Here is a 9,914-nt window from a genome sequence, read left to right as displayed (position 1 = left end):
AGTCTTCAGTTCCTTCTGGTAACGCTAGTATAGGTGCATGGGTCAATCTTTGCTTGAGGATTCTAAAGGCTTCTTCTTGTTTTGGTCCCCATTCAAACTTAACAGATTTACAGGTTAACTTAGTCAAAGGAATGGCTATTCTAGAAAAATCTCGAATAAATCTTCTATAATAACTGGCCAATCCTAAGAAACTTCTAACCTCGGTTGGCGACTCAGGGGTTTTCCATTTGGTAATTGCCTCGATCTTTGTTGGATCCACGTGGATTCCTTCATGGTTAACTAAATGTCCAAGAAATTGTATCTGTTCTAGCCAAAACCCGCACTTTGAAAACTTAGCGTAAAGCTTTTCCTTTCTTAACAGACTTAAAAGTAAGTGCAAGTGCTTTGCATGCTCTTCTTTACTCTTAGAGTAAATTAGAATATCATCTATAAAGACAATTATGAATTTATCCAAATATGGCTTACATATTCGGTTCATCATGTCCATAAATGCGGCTGGGGCATTGGTTAAGCCAAATGGCAAGACAGTAAATTCATAATGACCATACCTTGTTCTGAATGCAGTTTTAGGAATATCCTCTTCCTGTACCTTTAATTGATAATATCCTGATCTTAAATCGATTTTAGAGAAAAATCGAGCTCCTTGAAGTTGATCAAACAGATCATCGATCCTCGGTAATGGATACCGATTCTTAATCGTGATTTTGTTCAATTCACGGTAGTCAATGCACATACGCATTGATCCATCCTTCTTTTTAACAAACAAAATCGATGCTCCCCATGGCGATGAGCTTGGTTGTATGAATCCTTTCTCCAACAATTCGTCTAATTGGTTCTTTAGTTCTTGCATTTCAGCGGGTGCCAAACGGTAAGGTGTTTTGGCAATCGGTGCTGTCCCTGGTAGCAGGTGGATTGTGAATTCAACTTCCCTATCTGGCGGCAATCCTGGCAATTCCTCTAGGAAGACATTTGAAAACTGGGACACTACTGGAATGTCGTTTAATTCTTTTCCTTTAGTGTTAGTGATTATAGAAATCAAATACAATATAGATCCTTTTCTTATATAACTTGCAGTTTTCATCACAGAGATGAATTTAGTGGATCTAGATGGTTTATCTCCTTTAATTGTGATCTTTTCACCCCTTGGTGATTTTACTTGAATTGACTTTTGATCACATAAAATACTGGCTTTATTGGCTATTCACCAATCCATTCCTAATACAACATCAAATCCTGCCAGATTCATTGGATAAAGGTTTGCAGTAAATTTTTGATTCAAAATTTCTATTCTTGCTCCCTGCAAGATTTTAGAAATCCTAACGGTTTCTCCATTTGCTGTCTCTACTAGACATTCTTGTGGTAGTTTAGTTAATGATTGATTTAGGAGTTTGCAAAACGAAGTATTAATAAAACTTTGGTTTGCACCAGAGTCAAATAATACTTTAGCAAAAATATCATTAACTAAAAACGTACCAGCTATGACCTCCGGGATCATCTTGGCCTCATCTGCAGTTAGAACGAATGCTCTAGCATTTTTAGGATTCTTGTTGTTTGCAGCTGGAGCCAATTTCGGACAATTTGTCCTGATGTGACCTTTTTCTCCACAATTGAAACACATTCCATTACTGGATTTCTTCTTGCAATTCTCTTCCTTGTGTCCTGGGGCCTTGCAAAAATTGCAGTAAGTAGAGTATCTTCTAGAATGCTTCTTTCTGCAGGCTTTGCAGTACGGTGTAGAGGTAGAACCTACATTCCTACGGTTGAAATTCCCAGGACGGAATTCTTGAGTAAGCCTTTGGGTTAGGTTTCTCCGCTGGTCTTCTTCTCTGGTACGGATTAACTCATCTGTCAAGGTATTAGCTAGTTCTACAACTTCTTCTATGGTTTGAGGTCTAGCTGCCTTGACTACATGCCTAATCTCCCCAATTAATCCCCAGATATAACAGATATAACGGGAGATTAATACCGGCTTAGGTGATGTAAGGGTTGGCACTATCCTAGCATATTCAAAGAATGTGGTAGTATAACCCTTACTATCTACCCCGGTCATCCTAAGGTTCAAAAACTTATTTGCTATCTGTTATTTTTCATTGGGAGGGCAGAATTTCCTTTCTATCATGTTTTTAAATTCCTCCCATTCCATGTTATAAACCCTATCACTTCCTCTTGACTGGAGGATAGTGTTCCACCATTCTAGAGCTGAGTTCTTAAATAGATTTGAAGCAAACATTATCTTACCCTCTTCAGCACATTTGCTTATTTTTAGAACAGCCTCAGTTTTCTCTATCCAGCGTAGAGCTGCAATGGGTCCTTCATTGCCCGAGAATTCTATTGGTTTACAGGACCAGAATTCTTTATAAGAACAACCATATGGCATGGTTCTTCTTCTTTTGGGAATGGGCACTTGAAGTACTGGTCCATTGTTCACGCTGTGTTCTGGTTCACTTGGTCGCTTACTGCTATGCTTACTTTTATTATTCGCTTCTTGAACTGTTTGAATAATAAATGGCATTGCATCTATAATTCCTTGTGCCACTATGTGTTGAACGGCACTATTATCCAATTGGTTTCCATTGTTGTTCGGATTCTCATTATTCAAATTATCATTATTCGAGTGGTTGTCGTTCTGGATATTATCATTCTGGTTTTCCTGATTCACTTCATTGTCCATCTGAATTTTAAACATTTACCAAATATTAATATCACAATTAATATTTGAATATAGCCAATCACATGACATGCACTTTTGGTCAAAAGCGTCGAGCATTGCGACTTTTACTCTATTCATATATTATGCATCTATTACACACCAGTACTGAAATTAAAATTACAATACCGACTGAAACGTAAAGCTACAATACTAATAGTATGCATCCGTAGTGTTTTTTTTTCTAACACATACACACATATATTATTATTATATTATATTATATTATATTATTATTACTACCATTCCTGCCATCACATTCATGGATATGGATTCATCCAAAAATCCATATTGCGCTCGTCGTATTTCCATACGAGACGCTCTCCCACATGTCGCATTCTCTCACTGCTTTCTAAAATTTCCTCACCGAAAGTCCTAAGTTCTTGTACGTTTTCTGCACTCACTGGGGGTGCAGGTTCTAGGACTGGGTTTGGAATCTGGGGTGCGGGTTCCTGGTACGGAGGTATAGGGGCCTGGTATGGGTAAGGATTTTCTAAGATCTCCCTAATGTAGGCATCACTATCGTAATAGGGATCTTGAGGATCTAATCCTGGGTAAGCTCCTAAGTTGGGCATTGGCACATTTTCCTGAATCGAGTAGCGTTGCACATAGTCCCTAACATCATCCCACCAGGGATCGTAATTATTCGGGTCTAGGGGATTTGGTGCAGGTACCCTAGGTATCTCCTCCGGGTTGAAATTAGGCATTTCTATTTGGTTTTCAGGGTTTTCTATTTCCATAGTTGATCAGGAATTAGTGGTTGTGGTTGGGGTGCTAGCATTTGTTCCAGGTTTGGGTCAGCTGCAGTGGTTGCTAAAATATGGATATTGGCTATACCCCTATTGAGCATATCCTGGGCATATGCATCGGTTTCTCTTTTAGCTGCGGCTAACACTCGCTGTTCCTGCAACTTTTTCATACGCTTTCTACGCTCATGTGCTCCCCTACTGAACCATCCCCTCTTGTTCTGAGGAAATGGCTCTTCAGAATGAGCCTTAAACACAAAGATTCCTTCTTCTGTATCAGCAGAGTACCCCGAAAGGGCAGGCTGAGAAGAGGAGGTGCCTTCGCTCTTAGGCGAGCAGACAATTGACGATACGCGTCAGATGGTCCTTGGTCACTCATACTGTAAACTAACAGATAGTCAGATAACACATAACAAGAAAATACAATTATGCACGTATTTTAGTAATTTATTTCCTAACACTTTGAATTTTGATGTCAGCAGAACACTTCTGTGGCTGAATCAGTGGCATAGCTCTGATACCACCTTCTGTCGCAGCCCCCGATCCCAAATCCCCGGGAACGGGACGCCGCGAGCCAGTTTCGGTGGTATCACGTTATTTATTCAATTTGGCAGCGGAAATTTTCATCAGGACCGTAGTTAGGAAATATTTTATCAGAGTAAACCACCACATTTTATAATATTAAGCACATGGGTAAAGCCCCAAGTTTTCAGTACACATAATTTCATAGGGATACATTCTATTTTATTTAAGAAAAACATCTATTTCTTTTTAGGTAACTTTATTGCCACTTTTCCAAGCCTTCAGTGCTGTCCAGCTGGCTTCTATTTGGCTTTCACATTTTGTTACCTGAAACGCGTTTTAAAAATATTTTGTCAGTGGGAAATACTGGTGAGTGAATCCCAGTTTAGTCAAGTTGAAATACCAATCATTTTACCGTATTGAGGGCGCATCCGCAATTACATTTGTTTCCAAGATATAACAATTCACATCAGTGGTACTGTCATACTCAACTTGTGGAATGTTACCACGCCAGTAACAAATTTTGTATACAAAACCCCAACATACCCACTATAATTGTATTCTTACAAATACTCAATAACTGCTTTGTATATATTTAATTTAGTGAGGTTTTTTAAAAACAGTTAACCAAAAGATTTACAAGAAGTGGATCAACTCACATTGCTGTTTTAGGGTTTTCAGTAAGGATTTCCTGGGAATAATCTATAAATTACACAAATGCACGTGTGTTAGTATAATAACCCATTTTAACATTAGTAGTACCCTCCCCCAGACGGCATTCCAACGACTACGTCGGGCAGAGCCACGACAGCGGTTACGGAACCCTAGATCAATCGGGCAGCGTATCTAATACGAATCCAGGGGTTATAATACTTACATCATAGCAGAACCTCGCTATTTTACGGGGTATAATAGACTCGGGTATAATGCCCACTTTTCAGAAATTAGAGATTGAGAAAAGAAAATGAACGAAACAAACTGAAGGCCCGAGCTCCCAATATATAGGAGCTGATTCTGACTCTTACGCGGCTCGTGTAAGATATAGACATGGCCTACGCGGCCCGCGTTGACTCCAGTCAACTGCGTAGCTTAGCTGGGTCATCAACTAGCTTGTCCGGGTGTTGGGCCACGTGGCGGCCAAGGGCCGTGCCAGATTTTGGGACCCTCGCGGCCCGCGCTAGCTTAATGGGGAACTCACGCGGCCCGCTTAAGCTTAAAACTCAATGAAATCAGGTCTAAACCTTAATACTGCCCGCGTAAGGTTGAGGTGGGATCCTACGCGGCCCGCCTCAACTTAAATAAACTTGTTTTTAATTATTTTTAATGTTATGTTAGATTTTGGGCTCGGTTTTCACATACGGGGTGTATTTAAAGACATATTGGGATATTTTAACATATACTAGGGTGTCGGAAAATAATCGAGGATGACAGTTTGTTGAGGATTGTTACACGCACCTATACTCGCATTACTAGAAAGAACTGAAGACTTTATAGTCTATTGTGATGCGTCTAAATTAGGATATGGATGTGTGTTGATGCAACGTCAAAGGGTTATAGCTTATGCCTCTAGACAAGTTAAGAAACATGAAGAAAATTTCACAACCCATGATCTAAAGTTAGGAGCCATAATTTTTGCCCTTAAGATTTGGAGACACTAGCTTTACATAAGTAAATTTGTTGTCTTCACGGATCATAAGAGTTTAAGATATAATTTTGGGCAAAAAGAATTAAATATGAGAGAGACGCTGGATGAAAATTCTTAGTGATTACGGTTGTGATATCCAGTATCATGCGGGAAAAGCAAATGTAGTAGCTGATGCTTTAAGTCGAAAGTATCATGAAAAGCCGAAACGAGTACGCTCTCTTAAATTAAATGTGCAGATAGATTTAAATGAGAGGTATAGGAATCAGCATTCAAGGACGATGTTGAAGGTTTAAAAGGAATGATTAAGGAATTAGAACAAGGATCAGATGGAATTTGGAAGTTCCATAAGAAAAGGATGTGGATACCTAAACAAGGAAACCTACGCCACAGAATTCTAGAAGAAGCTCATAAGTCTAAATATATGATACATCCCGGAAGTGATAAGATGTATCAAGATCTAAGAAAGAATTTCTGGTGGATAGGAATGAAAAAGGATATAGCAAACTATGTTGCTAAATGTCTGACCTGTTCACAGGTTAAAGCTGAGCATCAAAAACCCTTGGGATTATTGCAGCAATTAGAAATGCCAATATGGAAATGAGAATTGATAACAATGGACCTTGTTACCAAATTACCCAAGACACGAAAAGGTAATGATACAATCTGGGTGATTGTTGACAGATTGACCGAATCTGCTCATTTCTTACCAATGAAGGAAACTTTCAGTATGGAACTATTAGCCAAGCTATATGTAAATGAAGTAATTTCATTACATGGAATTCCTTTATCTATTTTATCTGATAGAAAAATGGTTGAAAAGGTTTTGAAAAATGTGCGCGCGTTTTGAAAAGGTTTTGAAAAACTGATTAGGCCGTCGATTTTAAGCTTTCTTAAAATCCTTGTGTCCCCGTCAGGGGCGCCAAAAAACTTGATGTGCGTGAAGTGTAATATATTTTAGTTGTATATTTTAAGCCCTTTTTACACTTTTTAGCCAAGTTTTAAATTTATAAACACGATAATTACTAACACTAAACACACATGTGGGCAAGTGCACCCATCGTGGACGTAGTATAATGTTGGTAAGATACCGAGGTCGTCTAAGGACACAAGAGCTTTTAGTACCGGTTTATCCTCAACGTCTAATCAAATAAAAAAGTTAGAAAAAGGTTTTAAACTAGAAAAATAAAATTAACTAAAATGCTGAAAATAAAATAAAAGTAAAAACAGATAGACAAGATGAATCACTTGGATCCGACTCGTGTGTAATGTAACCTTTGATTATTTTCGCACTTTTGCACTTGTTTAAGAGATTATCTTAGTTATTGTACTAGGCCCCTCTTTTGAAGGCGACGTTACCCTCAACCCTGTAGTTTGAGTCAGCAAGGATACAATCCTAAAGGGTCGGATTATTGAAAGATAATTAATTAAGTTATTAATGCATAATGTGGTAGGCCCTCTTTTGAAGGCGACGTTACCCTCGGCTAAGTAGTCTGAGTCAGCAAGCATACAGTCCTAAGTAGCCGGGTTAAAGTTTTAATAGTAGTTTAACTTATGAGGGGGTCAAAGAGTTTGGACCCCCGCCATCCAATACCGTTGGGTATTGAAGGAGGTCCTACTAAATTTAACCTAGGCCCTTTGCAGGATCTATACACTGAACAATGGCAAGACTCTTACCAACCCGTTCCCTTAACCCCCGACCAGGTAGCCAACATACCTCCATATAGACCGTGGAGATATGAATGGTGAAAATCTTTTATTTTATATAGACAGTAAAATAATGCCAAGACACCACGGACAAACGATAAGGAAGAATCACCTTCAACATAAGAAACTAGTTATTAAAGTCATTAATACATAACCAATTAAAGAGTGCAAAAGATTAAAAATAAAAAGTATTACACTAAACACTTGTCTTCACCAAGTGATGTAAGAGACATAGGCAAACATGGCCTTTGATTGTCAAGAACTCTTACGATCAATCTTGGATCCCGAGACGACTCACACACTCTATGATGGAAAATGGATGATGGTGGTGGATGATGGTGTTGTGACAGTGGTGGGTGGTGGGTGAAGTGTGAGAGAGGTGGTGTGCCAAGGGATGAGTTGCAAGAGCTCCAAGCACTCCTATTTATAGGCTGAACATAAGCTCGGGCACGGCCCCGTGTCCATCCTCCTCTCTTTCTTCATTAAATGCAGTATGTCTGCATTACTTGACCACGCCCCCGTGTCCGCTGAGCACGACCCCGTGTGCAGAAGCATATCTGTACTATCAAGATTTGCCTGGATTTCGCGAATCTTATAGTTGACCACGGCCCCGTGTCCGCTGAGCACGGCCCTGTGGTGGGCGATGGAAGCTTCTACCACTTTGTATTTTCTGCTGACACTTGGGCACGTTCAGCCTTCTGTTCTCTTGTTTTGCTTTGCTTGGGAAGATGCTGTCAGTAGGCCGGGCATGCCACGTTTGTTCCTTTTCTTGTATTTATGTTAGATTTAGCTGCCTTTTTGCTTCTTTTGTTTATTTGAGCTCATTTAATCCTGAAAATACAAAAGGAAGACAAAAGCACACTTTTTCCAACATTAGTACTAAAAAAGGGTTAGTTTTATGCCACAATTGATGTAATTTATATGTTGCATTTTGTGCACATCAGGAACTAGGTTAAATCTAAGCACAGCATATCATCCTCAAACAGACGGACAAAGCGAAAGGACAATTCGGACAATGGAAGATATGCCTAGAGCATGTGTAATTGATTTCGGAGGAAATCGGACAACGGAAGATATGCCTAGAGCATGTGTAATTGATTTCGGAGGACAATTCGGACAATGGAAGATTTACCATTAATAGAATTCTCCTACAATAACAGTTATCATACTAGCATTAATGCTGCACCATTTGAAGCACTTTATGGACGAAAGTGCCGAACTCCAGTCTGTTGGGCAGAAATTGGAGAAAAGCAATTATCTAGACCAGAGATAGTGCAAGAAATAACAGACAAGATAATTCAAGTCAAGGAAAGACTAAAAGCAGCACAAGATCGTCAAAGGAGTTATGCAGATAAGAGACGAAAACCCTTAGAATTTCAAGTAGGAGATAAGGTATTGTTAAAAGTCTCTGCATGGAAAGGAGTAGTCAGATTCGTTAAAAGAGGAAAGCTAAGCCCCAGGTATGTTGGACCTTTTGAGATTATTAGAAGAATAGGACCTGTAGCTTATCAGCTACAACTGCCAGAGGAGATGGCAGGGATACATGATGTGTTTCATGTATGTAACCTCAAAAAGTGCTTAGCAGACGAATCATTAGTGATACCTCTTAAGGACATAGAGGTAAATGAGAAACTTAAGTTTGTAGAGAAACCCATTCAGATTGAAGATGGAAAGATCAAGAATCTCAAACACAAGAGACTATTTCTGGTCAAAGTAAAATGGGATTCCAAGAGAGGACTAGAGTACACTTGGGAACTCGAGTCAGAGATGCAGAACAAATACACACACCTGTTCCACTAGACCTCGAGGACGAGATCTAAAACAAGGTGGGGAGGATATAACAACCCTCCTAGAACCCTTAACATGACCCTAAATGTCCTAAAATATACCTCGGATGCGAGAAACGGACCCATAATACCTTAATATTTATAAGAATCAAGAAAAACAAAATCTGGGAGTCGCTCGCGGGGCGCGACCCCTTTAGCCTCATGTGTCGCGGGCCGCGACTGGCTTGGATTGCTGGACAAGGCATTGCGCCACATGTCCGGTTACACGGCAGACCTACACCATTGACTCGACAAGGCTAGACCCTAGTCTACCTTTGTTGCTGGCCGCTAAAGAACAAGAGGAGACCCGTGAAATGAAGTCTCTATCGCTCTACTTAAAATGGGAAATGCCCTACCTTTGAGTGCGGTTCGCGGGCCGCAAGCCGACCTCCGACAGGCCTATAAATAGGAGGTCGAGGCTCATTAGTTCATCGTTCAAAATTCTGATGTTCTCTCAAACTTTCTGTTAGTATAAATACTCGGGATATAATACCCCTATAAAGCGAAGCTCTGCCTTGTTGTAAGTATTATAACCCTGCCTGTTACCCTACACGATCAATCTAGGGCTCCGTAATGCATGTCAAGGCTCTACCTGACTCACTCGTTGGAGTTCTGTCTCGTGTTACACCCGATTGATCTAGGACTCCGTAATGTATGTCAAGGCTCTGCCTGACTCAATCATTGGAGTTCTATCTCGAGTTGTACGGTTAATGTGATTTGGGTTATTATACTAACACTTTTGCATTGTTTAATTTTAATAGATA

Source organism: Helianthus annuus, chromosome 8 (assembly GCF_002127325.2).
Source record: "Helianthus annuus cultivar XRQ/B chromosome 8, HanXRQr2.0-SUNRISE, whole genome shotgun sequence".
Taxonomy (NCBI): domain Eukaryota; kingdom Viridiplantae; phylum Streptophyta; class Magnoliopsida; order Asterales; family Asteraceae; genus Helianthus; species Helianthus annuus.
The sequence above is the reverse complement of the archived record's forward strand: the minus strand, read 5'-3'. Positions refer to the sequence as shown.